Here is a 24,359-nt window from a genome sequence, read left to right as displayed (position 1 = left end):
TATATTTAGTATTACCACCATAACTTGATTATGCCTGTTACAGCACTGGTCACTCTGTGCTGTCTGCCATCACTGATTCGCTTACCTCTCTGTGTTAGTCTGCTTACATTTCTTTTCCTTTTTTTTTTTTTTTTTTTGAGACGAAGTCTAGCTCTGTTGCCCAGGCTGGAATGCAGTGGCTCGATCTTGGCTCACTGCAACCTCCGCCTCCTGGGTTCAAGCGATTCTTCTGCCTCAGCCTCCCAAGTAGCTGGGACTACAGGCACACACCACCATGCCTGGCTAACTTTTTGTATTTTTAGTAGAGACAGGGTTTCACCATGTTGACCAGGTTGGTCTCGAACTCCTGACCTCGTGATCCACCCGCCTTAGTCTCCCAAAGTGCTGTGATTACAGGCGTGAGCCACCATGCCTGGCCTGTCTGCTTACATTTCTATAAAGCAATACTTGAGGTTATTTGGACAACTCAGCCATTCCAGTCTGTGGGCTTAGGAGAGTCCAAACCACCTGGGAGTGGAAGTAGTACCACAGCACAGCATAGCTACTCTACAAAAGCGTGACCAGATTGCTTCCTTAAGTGGGTCCCCAACCTGTTTCTCCTCACTGGGTGGGATTTCCCAACTGGGGGCCTCCAATCATTCCCACTGACATTCTCTAGCCCACAGAGGTTTGAAAACTTCCTGGGAAAGACTTCCCAGAAGGAGGGGTGGGCCACCATCTTTGCTGTTTCAGCAACTTAGGTGTTCCAGCAACTTAGCTATTCCAGCCTCTAGGCTTTGGAGAGCCCAACCTGATGAGGGGGCAGAAAGAGTACCCCAGAACAGCATGGCTGCTCTACTAAAGTGGAGCTAGGCTGCTTCTTCAAGCAGATCCCCATGATCCTGTTCCTCCTGGCTGTGACATCTCCCAACTGGGGTCTCCAATTACCTCCTACATGTGCATTTGGGCCGGTAACAGGTCTGTACCCCTTGGGACAAAGCTCCCAGAGGTAGGGGCAGGTTGCCATCTTTACTGTTTCACAGCCTTCACTGGTGATACCTCCAGATACTGAAAAATCTAAGGCAACTAGGGACTGGAGCAGATGCCCAACAAACTGCAGCAGCCCTGTGGAAAAGTGGCCAGACTGTTAAAAAAGAAAACAACAACAACAAAAAAACCCCAAACCCCATCCAAAGGTCAGCAACCTTAAAGATTAAAGGTAGATAAAGCCCACAAAGATGAGAATCAGTGCAAGAATGCCGAAAACTCGAAAAAGCCAGAGTGTATTCTCTCCTTCAAATGACCACCTCACCTTTCCAGCAAGGTTTTGGAAAGGGGCTGAGACTGATACGGCTGAATAACAGAAGTAGACATCAGAATGTGGATTAAAACAAACCATTGAGCTAAAGGAGCACATCCTAAATCAATGCAAGAAAGCTAAAAATCACAATAAAACATTGCAGGAGCTGACAAAATATCCAGGATAGAGGATATAACTGACTGGAGAGAGCTGAAAAACACAATACAAGAATTTCATAATGGAATTGCAAGTATTAATAGCAGAATACTCCAAGAGGAGGAAAGAATCTCAGATCTTGTAAACTGTCTTTCTGAAAAAGGACAGGTAGACAAGAATAGAGGAAAAAGAATAAAAAAAGAATGAACAAAATCTCTGAGAAATATGGGGTTATGTAAAAAGAACAAATCTATGACTGATTGGTGTACCTGAAAGAACTGAGGAGAATGGAACCAATTTGGAAAACATATTTCAGGATATCATCCACGAGAACTTCTATAACCTTGCTAGATAGGCCAATATTCAAATTCAGGAAATGCAGAGAACTCCAGTAAGATATTCCATGAGAAGGCCGGGCACGGTGGCTCAGGCCTATAATCCCAGCACTTGGGAGGCCGAGGCAGGTGGATCACGAGGTCAGGAGATTGGGACTATCCTGGCTAACATGGTGAAACCCCATCTCTACTAAAAATACAAAAAACATTAGCTGGGTGTGGTAGCAGGCACCTGTAGTCCCAGGTACTCGGGAGGCTGAGGCAGGAGAATGGCATGAACCTGGGAGGCGGAGCTTGCAGTGAGCTGAGATTGTGCCACTGCACTCCAGCCTGGGCAACAGAGTGAGACTACATCTCAAAAAAAAAAAAAAAAAAAAAAAAAAAAAAAAAGATATTCCATGAGAAGATCATCCACAAGACACATAATCATCAGGTTCTTCAAGGTGGAAATGGAAGAAAAATTGTTAAGGGCAGTGATATAGTTTGGTTGTTTCCCGATCCAAATCTCATCTTGAATTGTAGTTCTCATAATCTCAACGTGTTGTGAGAGGAACCCTCTGGGAAGTAATTGAATCAAGGAAGTGCTTACCCTCATGCTGTTCTCATGATAGTGAGTGAGTTCTCACGAGATCTGATGGTTTTATAAGGGGCTTCCCTCTTTGCTTGGCTCTCATTCTTCTCTCTCCTGCTACCCTGTGAAGATGGAAGTGTTTGCTTTGCCTTCTGCCATAAGTGCAAGTTTCCCAAGGAACTGTGAGTCAATTAAACCCCTTTCCTTTATAAATTGCCTAGTCTCAGGTATGCCTTTTTTTTTTTTTTTTTGAGACAGAGTCTCACTCTGTCGCCTAGGGTGTAGTGCAGTGGCGTGATCTCAGCTTGCTGCAACCTCTGCCACCCGGGTTCAAGCGATTCTCCTGCCTCAGCCTCCCAAGTAGCTGGGATTACAGGCGCCTGCCATTGCATCAGGCTAACTTTTGTATTTTTAGTAGAGATGGGGTTTCATCATCTTGGCCAGGCTGGTCTTGAACTCCTGACCTCGTGATCTACCTGCCTTGGCTTCCTAAAGTGCTGGGATTACAGGTGTGAGCCACTGCGTTCGGCCTCAGGTATGTCCTTATAGCAGCGTGAGAACTGACTAATATAGGCAGGAGAGAAAAGTCACTTACAAAGGGAAGCCCATGAAACTAATAGTGAACCTCTTAGAAGAAACCCTGCAAGCCAGAAGATATTGGGGGCCAATATTTAGCATTCTTAAAGAAAAGCAATTCCAACCCAGAATTTTATATCCAGCCAAACTAAGTTTCCTAAGTGAAGGAGAAAAAAGATCATTTTCAAACAAGCAAATGCTGAGGAAATTTGTTATCACCATATCTGCCTTACAAGAGCTCCTGAAGGAAGCACTAAATATAAAAAGGAAAAAACACTACCAAACATTACAAAAACACACTAACATACACAGACCAATGACACTACGAAACAACCACATAAGAAGTGTGCAAAATAACCAGCTAGCATCAAGATGACAGGATCAAATTCACACATAACAATATCAACCTTAAATGTAAATGGGATAAATGCCACAATTAAAAGACACAGAGTGGCAAGCTGAATAAGGAACCAAGACCCATTGTATGCTGCCTGCAAGAGACTCATCTCACATGCGATGACACACATAGGGTCAAAATAAAGGGACGGAGAGAAATTTGCCAAGTAAATGGAAAACAGAAAAAAGCAGGTGTCACAATCCTAGTTTCTGACAAAAGAGACTTCAAACCAACAAAGATTAAAAAAAGACAAAGAAGGACATGACGTAATGGTAAAGGGTTCAATTCAATAAGAAGAGCTAACTACCCTAAATATATATGCACCCAATAAAGGAGCACCCAGATTCATAAAGCAAGTTATTTGAGACCTTCAAAGACACTTAGACTCTTAAACAATAATAGCGGGAGACTTTAATATCCCCACTGACAATGTTAGATAGATGATCAAGACAGAAAATTAACAAAGATATTCAGGACCTGAACTCAGCTCTGGATCAAATAAACCTGATAGATATCTACAGAACACTCTATTCAAACACAACAGAATCATAAATTCTTCTCATTGCCACATGGCACTTACTCTAAAATTGATCACATAATCAGAAGTAAAATACTCCTCAGCAAATGCAAAAAAAAAAAAAAAAAAAAAAATTGAAATCATAACAGTCTCTCAAACCACAGCACAATCAAATTAGAAGTCAAGACTAAAAAATTCACTCATGGTGGTTCATGCCTGTAATCCCAGCACTTTGGGAGGCTGAGGTGGGTGGATCACCTGAGGTCAGGAATTGAGAGTTTGAGACCAGCCTGGCCAACATGGTGAAACCCTGTCTCTACTAAAAATATGAAAATTAGCCAGGCATGGTGATGGGCACCTGTAATTCCAGCAACTTGGGAAGCTAAGGCAGGAGAATCACTTGAACCCAGGAAGTGGAGGTTACAGTGAGCTGAGATTGCACCATTGCACTCCAGTCTGGGAGACAGAATGAGGCTCCATGTCAAAAACAAACAAACAAAAAACACTCAAAATGATACAATTACATGGAAATTGAATAACATGCTCCTGAATGACTTTTGGGTAAATAATGAAATAAAGGCAGAGATCAAAATGTTTTTTGAAACTAAGAACAAAGATACAATGTACTAGAATCTCTGGAACACAACTAAGACAGTATTAAGAGGGAAATTTATAGCACTAAATGCCTACATCAAAAAGTTAGAAAGATCTCAAGTTAACAAGCTAACATTACAATTAAAGAACTAGAGAACCAAAAGCAAACAAATCCAAAGCTAGTAGAAGACAAGAAATAACCAAAATAAGGGCTGAACTGAAGGAGACAGAGACAAGAAAAGCCATTTAAAAGATCAACAAATCCAGGAGCTGGATTTCAAAAAAAATTGAAAAAATAGCTAGATGGCTAGCCAGATTAATGAAGAAGAAAAGAGGGAAGATTATAAACACAATCAGAAATAATAAACACAATCAGAATAATAAGGGGGATATTACTACTGACTACACAGAAATAAAAACAACTATCAGGGAATATTATAAACACCTCTATGTACATGAACTAGAAAATCTAGAAGAAATGGATACATTCCTGGACACATACATCCTCTCATGACTGAACCACGAAAAAATTAAATCCCTGAACAGAATATGAAGAAGCTCTGAAACTGAACCAGCAATACATAGCTGACCAACCAAAAAAAGCCCAGAAGCGGATGATAGATTCACAGCTATATTCTACCAGATGTACAAACAGGAGCTGGTACCATTTCTACTAAAACTATTTCAAAAAATTGAAAAGGAGGTACTTCTTCCTAACTCATTCTATGAGGCCAGCATCATCCTGATACCAAAACCTGACAGAGACACAGCAAAAAAAAAAAAAAAAAAAAAAAAAAACTTCAGGCCAATATTCTAGATGAACATCAGTGCAAAAATCCTCAAAAAAATACTTGCAAACTGAATCTAGCAGCAAATCAAAAAGCTTATGAAACATGATAAAGTAGGCTTCATTCCCAGGATGCAAGGTTGATTCAACATACTCAAATCAATAAATGTGACTCATCAAATAAACAGATCTAAAGACAAAAGCCACATAATTATCTCAATAGATGCAGAAAAGGCTTTTGATAATATGTATCATCTCTTCATGTTAAAAACTCTCAATAAACAAGGTATTGAAGGAACACACCTCAAAATAATAAGAGCCATCTATGACAAACCCATAGCCTACATTATACTGAATAGGCAAAAGCTGGAAGCAGTTTCCCCTTGAAAACTAGCACCAGGATGCCCTCTCTTGCCACTTCCATTCAACATAGTATCGAAAGTCCTAGCCAGAGCAATCAGAGAAGAGAAATAAACAAAGGGCATCCAAATAGGAAGAGAGGAAGTCAAACTATCTGTTTGCAGATGACATGATTTTATATCTAGAAAACCCCATAGTCTTAGCCCAAAGGCTCCTTCAGCTGATAAACAACTTCAGCAAAGTTTCAGGATACAAAATTAAAGTACAAAAATCGTCAGCATTCCTGTATACCAACAACAACCAAACTGAGAGCCAAATCAGAAAGGCCATCCCATTCACAAGTGCCACAAAAATAAAATACCTAAAAATACAGCTAACCAAGGAGGTGAAAGATCTCTACAATGAGAATTACAAAACAGTCCTCAAAGAAATCAGAGAAAACACAAACAAATGGAAAAACATCCCATGCTCATGGATAGAGTCTATCTATATCATTAAAATGGCTACACTGCCCAAAGTAATTTATAGATTCAATGCTATTCCTATCAAACCACCAATGACATTCTTCACAGAACTAGAACAAATTATTTTAAAACGTATATGGAACTAAAAAAGAGCCTAAATGACCAAGGTGATCCTAAACAAAAAGAACAAAGCTGGAGGAATTGTGTTACCTAACTTCAAACTACACTACAGGCAACAGTGACCAAAACAGCTTGGTATTGGTACAAAAACAGGCACATAGACCAATGGAACAGAATAGGGAGCCCCATATCAGAAATAAGGTCGTGTATCTACAAGCATGTGATTTTTGACAAGGAAACTATCAATAGAGTAAATAGACAACCTACAGAATGGGAGAAAATATTTGGAAACCATGCATCTGACAAAGATCTAATATTCAGCATCTAAAGGAGCTCAAAGAAATTTACCAGAGAAAAACAAACAACCCCATTAAAATGGGGGCTCATGGTCCTGCAGGCTGTACAAGCACAGTGCCAGCATCTGTTCAGCTTCTGGTGAGGCCTCAGGAGGCTTACTCATGGCAGAGGGCAAAGCAGGAGCCGGTGTATCACATGCAAGAGAGGGGAGGAGGTACCAGGTTCTTTTAAACAATCAACTCTTCAAGTGAATTCATTACCACATGGAGGGCACCAAGCCATTAATGAGGGATCCACCACCATGATCCAAACACCTCCCAACATTCCCCACCTCCAACACTGGGGATAACATTTCAACATGAGATTTGGAGGGAGGGGACAAATGTCCAAACTATATCACTTTCTCAACCACCAGACTACATAATCTTCTTAAAACAAGACTATATCTTCTTAACTTTTGTATCCCATTTCCCAGGCTAGTGGCTGGCACAGAGAAATTATGAAGTTATTTACGAGATCCCAAAGTATAATCTACAAACTTCTGAGGGAGTCCTGATATTCTTTCAGGTGGTGTGCAACGTCAAAACTATTTTCATAACGATGTTAAAAATTCCCATTAGTTAATATCACCAGTAGTCTCATCAGAAGAATCTTGTATAATGAAATTTATTAAGATTTAGAAAATCAGCATACCTCAATGAATCAATATTTTCCAAAAGGCTGGTACATTATGTAACAGAATCATCTATTTGTAAAACATGTATTCAAAGTACAAAATAGACCAAGGGATTTTAATGTAATAGTGTGCCCAAAATAAACTGATATGATTTCAGATTCTATATTGCAACTAAATTTTAATAAAATTCCACTTGTTAAATTTTGGTGATCAAAGAAGAATATTCACAATTATCTGAAAAGGCCATTTAAATAACTCCCTTCTTTTCCAACTACATACATGTGTAAGGTTAGATTTTGCTTATTCTTCAACCAAAACAATATTTCACCAAAGACTGAATGCAGAAGCAGATCTGAAATTCAGCTCTCTTTTATTAAGCCAGACATTGAAGAGACATTGCAAAATATAAAACAATACCACTCTTCCACTAAAATTTGTTTTGAAAAATATAGCTTTCTTTAAAGCTGTTTATGTTAATATGTAGTGGTTTGTTGAAATAAGTATTTTCAAAAATATTTCATTTTAATTTATAATACAAAAAATATAAGTAGATATAATTACATAAATAAAAACTCGCTGAGGTCTTCAGTAATTTTTAAGAGTACAAAAGACTACTGAGACCAAAAGTTTGAGAACTGCTGAGTTAGACAAATGAGAAAGCCTTAGAAAGGTAATTACCAAGTAAAGTTAATCAAAAGAATAAGCACTGGCAGCACTAAAGGATACCAGAGTACAGAAAGCAACATAGAAACAGAGCCTACGGGAGGCCGAGGCAGAAGTGGGAGGCTGAGGCAGGAGAATCGCTTGAACCTGGGAGGAGGAGATTGCAGTCAGCCAAGATTGCACCACTGCACTCCAGCCTGGGCAACAGAGCCAGACTCCATCTCAAAAAAGAAAAAAAAAATAGTAAAAAAAAGAAAGCAACACAGAAACAGAGCCTAGAAGGTCCCCATTTACAACCAGCTCCACTCCTAAATTCCTTCCCAGTGAAAGCTCTTAACAGCAGAGGACAGACTGGATCACCTTGGAAGAACTGAACTGCCATGAGCATTTCTGATGGCTAGCATGAATATATGCTAGAGAAGGAAAGAATGATATATCTGAAAAAATTTAAAGGAATACATTGTTACGTGATTATACACAAAACTTGCATTTTTTAAATGAAAAATATTTGATGAGCTGAAGTTTGAAAAGTCAAGGAAGATGGGTAAAGAAATGTCACAATGGCTGGGTGTGGTGCCTCACACTTGCAATCTCAGCACTTTGGGAGGCCAAGGCAAGTGGATCACTTAAGGTCAGGAGTTCGAGACCAGCCTGGCCAACATGGTGAAACCCCGTCTCTACTAAAAATACAAAAATTAGCTGGGCATGGTGGCACATGCCTGTAATCCCAGCTACTCAGGAGGCTGAGACATGAGAATTGCTTGAACCTGGGAGGTGAAGGTTGCAGTGAGCCAAGATTGTGCCATTGCACTCCAACCTTCTAGCCTGGGTGACAGAGCAAGACTGTCTCACAAAAAAAAAAAAAAAAAAAAAATGTCATGACATAGGGCTAGGTGCAGGGGCTCACACCTGTAATCCTAGCACTTTGGGAGGTTGAGGAAGGTGGATTGCCTGAGCTCAGTGTTCAAGACCAGCCTGGGCAACATGGTGAAACCCCATCTCTACTAAAATACAAAAAAAATTAGTTGGGCATGGTGGCGTGTGCCTGTAGTCCCAGCTACTCGGGAGGCTGAGACAGAAGAATTGCTTGAACCTGGGAGGCGGAGGTTGCAGTGAGCCGAGATAGTTCCACTGCACTACAGTCTGGGAGACAGAGTGAGACTCCATCTCCAAAAAAATAAAAAATAAAAAAGATTAAAAAAAAAAAAGTTATGACACAATGAAGCACAAAATATTCGTCTGTATTACAAAAATTCAGACCTCCTCAGTATAATGCTCTTCAAAATGAGTTTCTATCACTGCTCAGTTTAAACTCTAAAGTGTTGAATTAGCTGTGCTCCCTGGAAGGAAAATGGACGGTAAACTGGTAGTGTGGCATAACTGCTGGCTGCTAGAAACAACTGCAGCTGTACAACCGCCCTGATACCCCATGGCTAGGGTCAGGGAAGTGATCTTTTGGGTAAAAGCAAACACATAACAAAAGTGACAGCAAAGCACTACCATATTACTCAACTGGAATAACTGTATGCCCTACTAAGTAGAGCAAACAAGACCTTTTCCAGGAAGCATGATAAAAAGAAAAAGCCCTAAATTTAGATTCTTAAGACCTAGCCTCTGGTTCAAGTCACATGTTTCCTGAGTTATCCATTATGTTAAATCGCCTCTTTAATCTTCATTTCCTCGTGTATAATAGTTAATCTAAATTAGTTGTTTTCTAATTCAGCTGTGTTTCCCAGTAACAAATACATTTTATATCCCCAATCCTGAAACAACATGTATCTGAAACAAAAATACAGGCTATGACTCACCAAATTGATGGCTTATAACCTGCCATTTGAAAAGCACTGAAATTATGGATCTCTACGTTTACTTATTAAAAACAACAAAAAGGTGGTGGGGGTTGGGGGGAAGGATCCTATGAAACTATATTTTTACCTTTGTGGCTACAGAGGTATCTTTGGTAAAGAGGCAAATAGACATTTAAGTGTTAGGCTAATATTCTAACCATGGATTCCAAAATAGGGGGATTACAGGCATGAGGCCAGGCATGGTGCCTCATGCCTATAATCCCAGCACTTTGGGAGGCCAAGGCAGGGGGACTGCTTCAGTACAAGAGTTCGAGACCAGGTTGGGCAACACAGCAAGAACCTGTCTCCACAAAAAAAATAAAAAAATTTTTTACATAGTAGCGCACACCTGTAGCCCCAGCTACTTGGGAGGCCAAGGTGGGAGGATCCCTTGGGCCCAGGAATTCAAGGTTGCAGTGAGCTGTGATGTACCACTGTATTCCAGGCTGGGTGACAGAGTGAGACCCTGTCTCAGAAAAAAAAAAAAAAAAAAAAATTACATTATATTTAATTGGCTACCTGAATTTAGAAATTTAGACAACAGTGTGTGTTTAACCACGTGATGCCAAAAATCAGTTGCTTAGCTAATGTTTGCGTTTCTAAACTGTTATTGGGAACAGATGTTTTGATTCCTAACTGTACCGGCTAACAAAACTGTATTCTAAAATATAAGAAGATAGTGTAAGCACATATGACTCAAATGTTAGTATCAATGTCTGGCAGTAGGGATTATACTTTTCTTGAGGGCAGGAGGGGGTGGAACAGGCAGTAAAATTCAAGATTTGAAATTCAAATATATTTGTAAGTTTTAGCATATGACAACTATTGATCATTTTTACTAATACCTAACATTGAATACTGTGGCAACATGGGATTCCTCTAATATATGACTTCGGCTTTTGAACTCTGCACTGGCCTAGTTGAAGCTTTCTTAGAACAGTGCAGCACTTTGTATTCTTACTCAACTCTTCTTTCTTCCTTCCTTCTCTTCTTTTTAGGCTGTCAGACGTGCATTGAGGCCTAAAGGCATTTCTTTCCTACTCCCGTTTCCTCTCCTTCATTCTTCACAAGCAGTTTCCCCAATAAACATCTTGTACATCTAATCTCCTCTTGGCATCTGTTTCTTGGGGAATTTGAACAAATAAAGTGCCTTACTATACCAGGCACCAATATTAAACTCCATGCATGCATTGTTTTATTTAATCTTCACAAAAGGCCTATGAAGACATCATTATTCCCATTTTACAAATAATGAAACAGTAGAAAAGTAACTTTCTGTCATACAACTAGTGACAGAGTTGGGATTCGAATCCAAGTCTGTTTGACTTCATAGTTGGAGCCACAGACCTTATTTTAAAACAGTGAGTTTATTAAAAACAAAAAACAATACTACAGACCCTTGATAATTTTTTTCTGATGCCTGTGTGCTTACACACATTATTACATTTAATCCTAGTAAACCCATAAAGTTGACAGTATTACCACTTTACAGATGAAGAAACTGTGGCTCAGAGAATTTAAGTAACTTCTTCAAGGCTATCATTATATGTTCATTAGTTTAAGCTCAACTCCAGATCCTCTCTGAATTCAGTTGTTTATATTATACTGCATTGCCTAATTAGTCAAAATGACATTGTATCATTTTGAGCTTTTATATTTGTTAAAACTTTTTATACGGAATGTATGTATTTCAAGGGATGCACTAAAGTTTGACCTTGTCCTCTGTATTTTTTTTTGAGAGAATCTTTCACTCTGTCACCCAGGTTGGAGTGCAGTGACATGATCTCAGTTCACTGCAACATCTGTCCCCCGGGTTCAAGTGATTCTCTTGCCTCGGACTCCAGGAGTAGCTGGGATTACCGGTGCCCACCACCACACCCAGCTAATTTTTGTATTTTTTTGGTAGAGATGGTGTTTTACCATACAGATCAGGCTGGTCTTGGACTCCTTGTCTCAAGAGATCCGCCCGCATTGGCCTCCCAAAGTGCTGGGGTTACAGGCATGAGCCACTGTGCCGGCCAACTTTGTCTTCTGTATTTTAACAAAGTCTGCATTTGGCCTTAGTGTTGGCTTTTAGAAAGTAAATAGTCAAAAAGGCCAGGTGCAGTACCTGTCACAAAAGTACTCAATCTAGGGAGGTGAGTAGGGGCTGAATCCAGCCCATACTTTGGTGGCCCAGCCATGTGTCCTTGCAGGGCTGTTGCCACAGAGAAAAGGGTGCCTTTTTCCAATCCTTACAAAAGAACCATCAATTATCCCCTTTATCATTTTTTATTGGGTCTATTTGATTCTTCTCTCTTTTCTTCTTATTAGTCTTGCTAGCGGTCTATCAATTTTGTCCTTTGTAGGGACATGGATGAAGCTGGAAACCATCATTCTCAGCAAACTATCACAAGGACAAAAAACCAAACACCTCCTGTTCTCACTCATAGGTGGGAATTGAACAATGAGAACACCTGGACACAGGATGGGGAACATCACACACCAGGGCCTGTCGTGGGGTCGGGGGAGCAGGGAGGGATAGCATTAGGAGATATACCTAATGTAAATGAGTTAATGGGTATAGCACACCAACGTGGCACATGTATACATATGTAACAAACCTGCACATTGTGCACAGGTACAGAAAAAAAAAGTACCATCAGTTACACACTATATATCCGAGAGTTACGGATCCTCCAGAAGGGGGTGCCCTTTTCTAATCACACAAGGTGCTATAAGGGCTAGCTGTGAATCAGGAGGACAACAAGGTGAGAGGGCGGCTAATGCCTCATTATATACCCTTTCATACCTCATGAATTTTGCACCAAGTTTAAATTAAAAATATGATTGATATGGTAATACATGTAGTATTATATGTGTTCATAACCTGTGGGTCACCATTTCTCCTTCTACAATTTGTAATAAGAAAATAGATATGAATATGTCTAAATATTTTACTATAAAAATCTTTATTGTACTATTACTTAACAGAAAGAAGTCAGTTTAAAAGTTTTTACATATTTATAAAATTGAATAGCATGCAGGCCCTAAATATTTTATAGAAGCAAATTTACTGACATGGGAAAATTCACGGCGTAGCACATTGAAAAAAGCAGGTCACAAGACAATATAGATAGTATTATTTCATTTTTATTTTAAAAGCACATATATGCAAATCTGTAATAATACAGAGAAAAATCATAAGTTATTTCTGAGTGATGGGATCATGGGCCTCTCTTCCTTTTTCTTTCCTTTTTGGCATATTTGTAACACTCTAATATTTCTGTAACAAATGGGCATTTTTCCATAACAAAGAAAACAAATGCCAACTCCATCCTCCACCCCATCCTAGTTATACACACAGATTGCTTATTGTTAAATGCCTAACATCTTTAACTTGCCCACAGTTATCTACAGCTTGTCCTAAGCTCAGCTTTTTACCTTAGCTTTATTACCAGCCTTCATCCATCTTACATATCCAAAGTGACCTAGGTACTATTTCTGTTTTCTGACACTTTGCATCTTCCAGTAGAACACTTCTCCCTCTTGTTCCCCTGCCAAAATCCTTACCATCCTATAGGGCACAAACTCAATATTACCTTTTTTATGAGGTCTTTCCTCATCTGACCTCCTGTAAAAAAAAAAAAAAATCTCTTTTCTTTGCATTCCCATCATGCTTTGTGTTCAATGATGTATGTAAATTGCCCCACATATAATTATTTTTGTATATAACTTTATCTCTCCTAGTAGACTCTAAGTGAAAAAATTCTTCACCTTTGTCTAATTTATAAAGCCTTTTTATATCCACTAATCTTTTATCCTTGCAAGACTGAGCAAGAAAAAGAATCAATGTTTATTTAATAGCAGTTGTGTATCAGACATGTTTGAGGCTTTATATGTCAACCCACTTAACCCTCACAGCAATCCTATGGATCCATTTTACATATGAAAACATAAGCTCACAAAGGTTCAGTGACTTAGTAGTGTCATAGCTGGTTAAAAAAAAAAAAAAAAAAGGCATGACTGTGATTTTTTTAACTCTATTCTTCCTATTGCAACAACATGATTCTGTGTCCACCACTGTGGAAGACGTGAACACATATAAAAGCTCATATGAAACACATCAAAATTGATGAGGGTTTTCTGGCACACTAGAACTGCTATATTCAGATAATACTTGGGAGTCAACTAAAGTCAGAGGATTTTTGAGGTAGGAGGGACCTTATAGATAATCTAATCCATCAAACTCCTATATGTTATAGATGAGAAACAAGATACACAGAGAAATAAATTTGCTCTTGCACACATTTAGCAGCAGATCCAGGATTAAAAATTCAACTGGAGGCTGTATAGCAAAGTGGTTAAGATGATCACTTTTGGGGTCACAGGCCTTCATCCAAATCATAGCTGTGTTTAATGACTATGTGTAACCTACGACAATTTGCAAAGCTTATATTTGCCTCAGTTTTAGTATCTGTAAAAGGAGGATAATACTTACCTATTGTGCTGTAAGGAGTAATTTAACACTGAATAGCAGAGAATAAACACAGAAAAAATATTAGATATTTTCTCATCTCCTGTCTTACAGTCCAGTCGTCTTTACAGAACAGCACATTGCCTTTTATGAATGAGTGTGGAGTGGACACTGTATTTCAGGGTCAAGGTGAGTAACAATAAATATTTATTTATGTGGTAAATCCTTTAAAAAAATGTACAAATACTTCTCAGTGGATAAATAACATTTTAAAATGGAATCATTCATTCAATAAATGTTTATTTTTTATTTTTTAGAGACAGGATCTTACTCTGTTGTGCAGATTAGAGTGCAGTAGTGTGATCATAGTTCACTGTAGGCTATGTTTATTTATTAGAGGAAGTATAGAACACAGTAAAAAGAGCCAAAATTTAGAGGACCTGGATTCAAATCCTCATGCCTTAGCCTCCCAAAGTATTGGGATTACAGTCATGAGTCATGGTTCCTGACTTATTTATTGAGCTTCTATTACACGCCAGGCGCAGTGCTAGATGCTGGGTATGAGATGATGAATAAAACAGACATAATCTCAACCTTCATAAGCACTGAAATTTGATAGCAAAATATCGCTGAGATCTGCCTATGGGATCTGTCTACAAGTCAATGCAAAGATCTGCCTACAAGTCAATACAATGTAATCAAATACACATTAGTATTCGAGGCTAGCTATACCTATATAGTTGTAAAACAGGATATTCTTTAGAATTAAGTTCCATGTCATTTCTAGTATCGGTCATTTCAACTAAAGTTTTATAAATTCTCTGAAAATTAGGCTATTTCTATTTCTCTAAATAGAATAGGGTATTGGGATGGGCAGGTTTAATTAAGCATATTCCCTGAAACTATGTGATAATCCCCATCTGTTTGAGGGTTGTGTGAGTGGAACAGCACAGTTTTGCTAATAATTCCTTATAAATCATTACAGAGTTCAATTTTATGAATTTGTGCTCATTTACTCATTTTCTCTCCCTACACACACACACACATAAATATACATGTATACAAATGTGTGTGTGAAAAGCTGCCTAAAGAGATAGTTAGCTGATACTGCGGACTCAGAGTCACCAATATGCTTGCTGATGGTCTCCAGATCTTCTGTATTTGCCCCACGTGTTATGACAATGTACAGTATAGGCATTTGTTTGAATTAGGATAATAAAACTGGCCAAGGATAAAGGCAGTAAAGAAACTGCATTATTTACATGCCAAAATCACCTTATGGTGATGAACACATCCCTGAAGTCCCTTTTATCCTCAAGTTTTGCTATCCACTTGATTTCTGAATGTGACATACTATCTATCCATTTTTACCTGGGAGTGAAAATAATGATACTATTATATTTACTTATAAAGGTATAGAGCACAGTTTAGAGCCAAAATTTAGAGTCAGGTAGACTGGATTCAAATTTTAATTGTGCCATTTAATTGTATAATTTATGGAAAATCACAACCTCTTTGAGTCTCAGTATAAAATGTGTTGCAAAATAGAAATAATACAATTTTTGTGATTTTATTAAGCATTAAATAAAATAATAAATGTAAAGTGCCTGGCAGACAGTATCTACTCTGGGTATTAATGATTGGCTACATTCAAGAACAATTAATAGAGATAAATCACTGCCTCTAAAAACTAGTTGCTGTATAGATAAAATATACAGTATCCCTAAAGTAATTTATAATACTTTCCACTGGAGACATAAACAAAAAATATAAGATTCAACAAAATGTCAAAATTGGGATTAATGGGGAGATTATAAGTTTGTTGAATTATTAACCAACAGGGTTAGAAAATCAACGTGCTATCCTAAATATGGTTTGGCTGCATTATTCTCAAAAGGTAAGAAGGCACTGGCCTGGTGTAACAGGGGCCTTGAATTGAACATACTGCATTTTTCTTTATGGGTATGCTCCGATAAAGAAAATGTTTTTATGCAATACATAAAGAAAAATGCAATAGTACCTACAACTCTTTTGGGAACTGACTGTTTTGAAAAAATAACAGTTGCCTTTTACCGGGGGTTGGTGGGGAGGTAATTATTTAAACACAAGGTGGCAAGTGAAAACTACTTACCTAAGAAATTGCATTACTTAAGAGAAGTCGCCAAGGTTCACTACATCACATCTTTCAAATCTTAAATGAGCACCTTTCCTCACATTATCCCTTTGTCGGAAGCGATTTCTCTTTACAACTATTCTGGCTACCTCAGACCTCCATCCACAATTCTCCTGAATCCATTATCGACAAAGCCTGGGGCAGAGCGCAAGCATTCCTTTCTGAAAGTACACCTACTTACAGATCACTGTTTTCCAAAAATGCATCTAATGCCCAAGCATGAAATTACAGGCTTGTTCTCTCACGTCTCAGCCAGGAAAACAAAGACCGTTCTCACCCAATTCAAATGGCGGGAGGAACCTTCAATTAATTCTAAGTCAGGAAGGAACCTCCCCATCTCACTTCCCAAATGTTTGTAAAAGATGTCTTCTTCAGCCAACTTCCTGCCTTCCAGGCACGGCACCCCAGAACTACGGAAACAGTACTCAGGAATCGAGAGTGGCCAAACGCTGCTAATGGGAGATAGGACACTCGTTGATCATGGGCAGAGAAACTCGGCACAACGCCGAGTCACGGTACACGGTGTCTTCGGCCTCGCCCAGGGACACTTGGTGACCCGAGGTCGAGTTCCAAGTAGGAGACAGATTTTGCGAGTGGATGAGACGGTAAGCCGGGATCCCAGGGCCTTCTCCAGCTGCACGGGGTGTCAAGCGACACGGGGTTGGATGGGGACTCCTTCTGATTCAACCCTCTCCCACTCACTTCTCTGGCTGGCCAAAATGCTGCACAGAGCCCCGGCCAGCCATTAATATCAGACCCAGCAGAAAACCCAGTAAAATCACTTACCAGTCTTCCACCTCCGGTGCTGATCTAGCAGGAGCCTGACTCGCTAGCCAGACTCAAGCTCGGCACCAGATATTACCACCCTGGCGACGGCTCCAGAGCGTCACTGACAACCACCCGGAAATGTTACTATCGCTTCCGGGGCTGCCTAGCGCGCGGCGGGAAATTATTTCCCAGAGCCCGGATTAGTGAAGCAGTTGAGTGCTGCAGCGGCAGTCGTCGCCGCTGCCGCCGCCGCCACCGAAGGAAGCATCCCAGACACTTCGGCCGGGAAGGTAAAGGGGCTCAGCTAGGAAGACACAATGTATTCTGTCTCTATGGGGATGTTTCCTCCCCGGGCTGTACCTCCGAAGTTTCTGTCTACCGGCTGCGAGGCTAGGAAGGGAGCGGCTGGGGTGAGCGGCGGCGGTGTCCGGCGGCTCTTGCGCTTTCTAGCCGCAGTTCTCCCGACTTCGCTCTCGGCGCCGGAATTAGTGGGCTGCGCGGCTGCAGACCCCGCGACGCCTCGCCCGTGCCGCTGCGGGGACCGCCAGCGAGCGCCTGTCTGCGGTACTGGGCTGAGCCGCTTCCCCCGCTCCTGCTTGCGCAGCTCTGCAGCTCGGCCCGCAGCCTGGAAGGCACTAGGCCCCCCGCGTCTCTCGTTTCCATAGAACCCATGGGGACGCCTCGTCCTGATACAGAGTTTTGGCTGCTTTCCATAACTTAGCGTCTGCGAAGGTGGCTGGGATCCCCCAGGCCCACCTTCCTGTGACGAAGAAAATTGTGTCATTCTTTCCTCTCTAGTAGAATTTTTTTTAAAAAAATATACTAAAACGGCAGTGGTCCTATCTCCGACTGCTATAGGCCTGTAAACACAAACATACACACATACACGTTTCCCTGCAGGGAGGGTCTGTGTTCCTGGGGATTACATTTCAGCTGCCTGAAGGCTGGAAACAAGACTAAGTGGCTATTTTAAGATTTCTTCCACTTCCAAAGCCTCAGATTAAATATTGACAAAAAAAAAAAAAAAAAAAAAAAATTGGTCCGTCTCGGGTACTTCATATCATTATTTGACTCAGGAGTTAGATGGAGCTTTGTTTTGGAGGCGCCAGCCTCTTTTTTGACGAATGACTTTCTTATTAAAAAAATCGTTGTTGTTGAAATATTGGGAATGAATATTTGAACTGAATTTACGATTTATGTGTGACGGACAATGCACCTTGTGGACTTTTTGGTTTATGTTGTGCCGTTGTGCCTCAATTCCTGAAAATATCTGTGGATGCGCAGGATGTTCTCGTTATTGGAAAGTTTGATTACGTCGATTGCAGGTGTTCCTAAGTTGCTAGTATGAGGTGGATTTATATAAGAGAGTAAATTTCTTTATTTTCTTGTCCTGTCCTATCCTGTACTATTTCTTTCCTTTGCTTGCTTGCTTGCTTGCTTTGACAGAGCCGCGCTCTGTTGCCCAGCCTGGAGTGCAGTGGCGCCATATCAGCTGGCTGCAACCTCCGGCTCCCAGGTTCAAGCAATTCTCCTATCTCAGCCTTCCGAGTAGCTGGTATTACAGGTGCGCGACACCACGCCCGACTAATTTTTTGCGTTTTTAATAGAGACAGGATTTCACCATGTTGTCCAGGCTGGTCTTAAACTCCTGACCTCAAGTGATCCGCCCGCCTCGGCCTCCCAAAGTGCTGGGATTACAGGCGTGAGCCACCGGGTAACTCTTGAGTATTCTTAATTTAAAGGAACTAGGATGTGCAGATACTTGAATGTTTAAGTCAGTTTTATTGTAAAGACAGCTAACCTTCAATACTACAAATAAAACCATATTCTGTTTTCTAAATCCAGATTTTATTATGCGTTAAGTAAAATTGAATTACATGACCTAACATTTTCTTGCTTCCCTAAAGCATAAAGCGTGTATCACCTGAAAGTCATTGAAAAGATGATCAAATGTGGTTACTTTTCATAATCAAAATTCGGAACTCTTAAGATTTCATAATAAGCATCCACAGTTTCCACTGATGTTCAAAAACATTGCGTTTTGGGAAACCAGTAGTATAGCTTTTATTTATTAGTATTTTTCTTATTATATGTATCTTGATTATATTACCCTAAAGTAGGGTTTTCACCATTTAAACATTTTTAAAAAGTAAAATAAAAAATTCTGTGTTGGCTTTGAATAATAAATCTTAAACAAAACGAACTCTCTCAAAAATGTAACTAAAATGAAACATCATCTGTTACGCTTGTAGTTGACCCTTTGAATATGCTAATAGAAAATACATCTGTATAATGTACTGTGTACTATTTCTGCCCTTATAAGGGCTTGTTGCTGCTTAAAAGTAAAATAACTCTGGAACTTTTAAGTTCACTTAATTCATACTTTCTATCAAAATTACTTTGAAATTTAAAACACACTGGTTATTTTTGAGGAGGAAGAAAGGCTCTGTTTTATGAATTACTCTAATGATTGATTGATACCAAATCACTTTGGAGGGGAAAATAATGAAAACTTTCTCATTAGAACAAAAGAGCACTCTTTAGATTGTTTCTAGAAATGCTTTGAAATTTTAGACACTGTTATTTTACTGAAAATAATTTATAATTATGTTTAAATTTTTTCAATGATATTGCTGTTCTAAATGTCTTCCCACCCTTGTACTGTTCGTTTCATGTAATGTATCTTTCTTTTGTGTTAGCTCAAAGTAGATTGCTTTATGAAATTATAATGTTAAAAGTATTAGACTAAGTTTTGAAGTTCAATTCAGCTTGGTGTTGTAGAAAAGGCATATAATTTTTGCAGAAAGACTTATCTGTGCATCTTGTTTTTACCATTTACTAGCTGTGTACCCTTGAAGTAGTTTCTTAATCACTCAGATTTTCCAGTATCCTCATCTGCACAAGAAAAATAAATAGCACTTATGTTGTGAAGAAGGAAATGAGCTAACATTTATGAAGTGTATAAACCACAGTAGGTCCTCAGTAAAAATTGAATCCTGCTTGTTCAACCTTAGACATATGCTCTTCCTAAGTAAACCAAATTTCCTAGGATACCAAAGCACATTTGACTTCTATCCTCTATGGCTAACCAATATCTACTGTCCATCTATTCTTTTTATGAACCTTTCATCTCTTGACCAGCTTGCTTCCTTAAGGACTCCTTCACCCCTAAGTTAACATCTGCCCAGCCTGTGCCTTGTACAGTATTGGATAGATTGGACATCTCCATATGTTCCCCTAAGCTTCTCATTTCTTTCTCACCATATTCACTTTGCTGCTTGTTCTGTTTCTGCCTTCTAGTGCTAAATTTGTCATCAGAGGGACTAATTCCTGCTTCTTTCCCAAATAATGCCATGGAAGTAAGAACAGCTCTCAAGTCTCATCACTGGATACTTCTGTCAAATAATATTTATACATACACACACGTGTGTGTGCATCTCTCTCTCATGTCTTTGAAGGATGGGGCAGGAAATAGACACTGTGTCTTTAAAAAAAAAAAAAAAAAAAAGTCCGAAGACCAGCTGAGTGATATTAAACCAAGGGCCTAATTTGGCTCCTAGACCTAAAGGGGCCAGAATTTCTGAACGTCACTTGTAGTTAAAAGCCAAACAGTATTTTACACACACAGTGTAAGTACTGTGACATGTATCTGCCTTTTGCAATATTGGTTCAAACAGAGATCCAACACTTGGACCCTTTTCAGTTTTAACAGTTATTTGTTTACTTTCCCAGTTAAATGTTTTGAATAAGAGAAATCACGAAAATTTTTCAGACTCTTTAATTCAGAGCAAAAATCTTGACTGCATTCAGTGCTGGGTATATGCTTTTCAGATGAGGGGAGTGTCAAATAATTTTCCTTAGTTTGCTGTAGAAGTAGGTTTAAAATCAAAAGAATTCACCAAAATAACAAACACTAAGAAACCACTAGTTTTCATCATATGACCTTAAAACCATGAAGAGTATTAAGTGGCAAGGAAAAATGATCACGATATACTATCACATAAAAATGAAGATATGAAACAATGTAATATCCAAATTTTGTTATATATATATTTTTACACTCAGATAAAACCTAAAAGTCAACATCCCTCCCCAGTGTTAACAATGGTATTACAGGCTGAAGGAATTAGAGATGATTTTAATCTTTCTATATACTTTGTAGTATTTTTCAAATTTTCTATAAGCGGATGTTAAAATTGAAAGGTCTGTAAGGTTATTTTGGGGGGAAAACTTTAGTTCTTAAATATAAATATTTAATTATATATAAAAATATGTAAATCAAAGTTTTTTATTGTCTTAAATATTTATTTTAGCTAATGATACCATAAAATTTATGTCTAAGATTACTTCTCTTTTATAAGTAGGGCTGGTTTCTTTTATAACCAGCCTTATGTAACGTAGAGTAGGAAAAGGTTTATCCTTATTTTCCTTATAAAACTCTATTTATGCATCCCTGCCTCTCATTTTTGTAGCACCTTCCACTTTTTCCCAAGGGTTGTACCCTGCTCTTTCATCTTGCCTCTGAAACCACTTTTGTATTCATATCTGTATTCCTGTCTTTCCTTGTCTCTGAGCTCAATTTTCAACATGTTCTTCAAACATGTTCTAGCTATGTGTTACACTATAAAGAATTCAAAGGACCCAAAAGGCTAGTTTATAATAAATAGTGTTCTTAATTAAGATGAAGAGTTCTATAGGTGTTCTTTGCATTTTGGACTGGCATCAACTACAAAGGAATTTCAGGCATCAAGAATAGGCCCATGTGGGAGATATTTTGGGAAAGTCCATACCACAGAGACAGTTGCTTGCTCTGCGTAAAGGCCAACACTATTTACAGTCATTGTCTCCTTTGTTGTATTTTATTGTTCAAGGTAAGTAACTAATTTTTGTTAATTACTATAAGATGTTAATTATTACTACAGAAGGACATTTTCTTGTAACTAAGAATGTCATATAATTTTAACTTTTTTGACAGTAAAGATAAAACTTTCAATTGTCAAAAGTCATGCTGTCTTTTTTGCTTTTTTTTCCCCTCCATTTTTTGGTGTTAGGACAGTATCTTCTGTATAAATGCTCCAAGGGACACCCCCCATTAGTTCTATAAAGATGTATAATTTTTCTAGAAATAACCACTGGTACAATTATGGTATATTGACTTTCCTTCTTGTGCTGGAAGACTTCTAGAAGTTAGCTCTTGGTCCTCCCTACCCCAGACATATCACTTGCACTAAACTTGACTGTACTTTAAAGGATTTTTAATTGTCTGGGTTTGAATTAAATCAATTATAGTGCTCTTTTTGGCTTCATTGACTTATCAGGTTTATTGTATTCTTAATCCTGCAGGGTCAGAAAGAACCATCAAACCATGAATTTTATAAATCAATCAATCAATATATCTATACATGTTTATATTTATTCGTACATATACAGTTTTCCTGGGTAACTGCATGAATTAGATCCTATAATCCAGGTCATTCACTTGTCATATCATGTGCTGTAAAAAAGCATTACTAAATGTATTATAAACTCTCTTGTTTCAAGTAGATAATTTTATTGTAGAAAACTGTTATAAAACTGTGCTAGTTATTTTGGGCCATCACTGGGATTCCTGATTCTGTTAAAGTTTAGCTAATAGCTCAGTTTTTTTTGATAAACTTGTGACTAGAATATCCTGTATTCTGATTTGTTTTTAAACATATGCATAGTTTACGGATAATGTTTGAATCAGGAAATTCTATTTTTTCACCTTTGTTTCCTACTTCCCTTTCCTCTGCATGTTTAATTTCAGTTTCATTTTTAATCATTTTCAAAGAAAATAAATTGCTTTAAAGGGGTTTCCTGATTTCTGCTATTACGCAGTTAGTCCTATTTTCATTTTACTATGGGCTCTTGTTTTGAGAGAAAATGCTGTTAAATATACAAAGTGGGTTATTTCCATCATATTTATTTTATTATAGAGACCATATGGTTTAAGATGAAAACTTTGCTTTACACACTAACTCCAGTAAATCCAAATAATTTAATAATTTATACATGAAACCAGAATACATTATAATGTTACGTTGTTAATAATATTCAAATTGTAAAATAGCTGTTAACGTGATCTGGAAACAGCAGTGTAGGATATGTTTCCTTTATTTCTGTATAACTTAATTCTGAGAAAGCAGAATAATAAAATTTAAAGGACAAGCTTTAAATAAAACTCTTTTGGGTAACAGTGTTATAACAATTTTTTTACTATTTTTTGTATATTCCGATTACTTAACATTAGTTTTTATATGTCAATTTTTAGAATAATCAGGCAAGATTTTAGATTTTTTAAAACCACTCAAACTTCTTTGGCAATATTCCTGAAATAGCCATTAAATAGTCCTTGAAACTCTAAAATACATTAAAAATATACAAGTAGTAGGAAAAGCATATGTGCCTGTAATCCCAGCTACTTGGGAGACTGAGGCAGAGAACTGCTTGAACCCAGGAGGCAGAGGTTGCAGTGAGCCGAGACAGCGCCACTGCACTCTAGCCTGGGCGACAGAGTGAGACTCTGTCTCCAAAAAAAAAAAAAGAAAAAAAAAAGCCAGGCGTGGTGGTGGACGCCTGTAGTCCCAGCTACTCGGAAGGCTGAGGCAGGAGAATGGCGTGAACTGGGGAGGAGAACTTGCACTGAGCCGAGATTGTGCCATTGCACTCCAGCCTGGGCGACGGAGCGAGACTCCATCTCAAAAAAAAAAAAAAAAAAAAAAAATTGGATGATTAATACAGTAAGGGGTTCCTTATACAAGAAGCCTAATTTACTGATGAAACTGTTTCATGTATATGATTAATTTTTCATAAGAGACCAATCCCTAGTATGTGCACTTAAAAATTTTACACTGACTATACCAAATCCCTGTAACTTTTTAATAAAAACATTTATTTCATTGGAGAGCCTTATCTTTAAGGCACTTTCTTATGTTCTGTATCTGAGTTTTAGAGGGTTACAGTACATTGTACCTCTTTGCCCCTTTTGCAGCCAGTTGAGAAATGCAAAAATCAGATAAATTGAGGTTGAAATATCAGCTTTTTTATTGAGTAAACATTGTTTTGAAGATGATGGTTTTTGTTTTGTTTTGTTTTTCACTCATCCTTCTGCCAGAAGACAGTGGTTTTGATACGGAACCATAGTGTGCTTCTTAGTACATAGCCTCTGAATTGACTTACCCACACAGGCAGTGCACGACTACTACTGGCAGCTCCTTAGGATGTGTCAGAAAAAAAGCATCGATATGGACCTTCTTTGCAAATATGCAGATAGGCTGAGCAAAGCATATCCATTTAGTTGTC

At 38.5% G+C, this 24,359-nt stretch overlaps 2 protein-coding genes across 6 annotated transcripts in view; one reads left to right on the top strand and one right to left on the bottom strand.

Annotated features, from left to right (window-relative positions):
- KIAA0825 (KIAA0825 ortholog) overlaps window positions 1–17,159 on the bottom strand; it is a 495,887-nt gene extending 478,728 nt beyond the window's left edge. For 3 of the 4 annotated variants that reach the window (XM_073014582.1, XM_073014579.1, XM_073014585.1), the window contains exon 1: window positions 17,055–17,159. The gene's annotated coding sequence lies outside the window, so the exon portion shown is untranslated. The remainder of the gene's footprint in view (window positions 1–17,054) is intronic. The other variant, XM_073014580.1, reaches the window with a different exon arrangement.
- A 64-nt stretch (window positions 17,160–17,223) lies between these two features.
- SLF1 (SMC5-SMC6 complex localization factor 1) overlaps window positions 17,224–24,359 on the top strand; it is a 75,654-nt gene continuing 68,518 nt past the window's right edge. The window contains exon 1 of one of the 2 annotated variants that reach the window (XM_007978544.3): window positions 17,224–17,326. The gene's annotated coding sequence lies outside the window, so the exon portion shown is untranslated. The remainder of the gene's footprint in view (window positions 17,327–24,359) is intronic. The other variant, XM_037982253.2, reaches the window with a different exon arrangement.

This window comes from Chlorocebus sabaeus, chromosome 4 (assembly GCF_047675955.1).
Source record: "Chlorocebus sabaeus isolate Y175 chromosome 4, mChlSab1.0.hap1, whole genome shotgun sequence".
In the NCBI taxonomy this organism is placed as follows: Eukaryota; Metazoa; Chordata; class Mammalia; order Primates; family Cercopithecidae; genus Chlorocebus; species Chlorocebus sabaeus.
The sequence above is the reverse complement of the archived record's forward strand: the minus strand, read 5'-3'. Positions and strand labels throughout refer to the sequence as shown.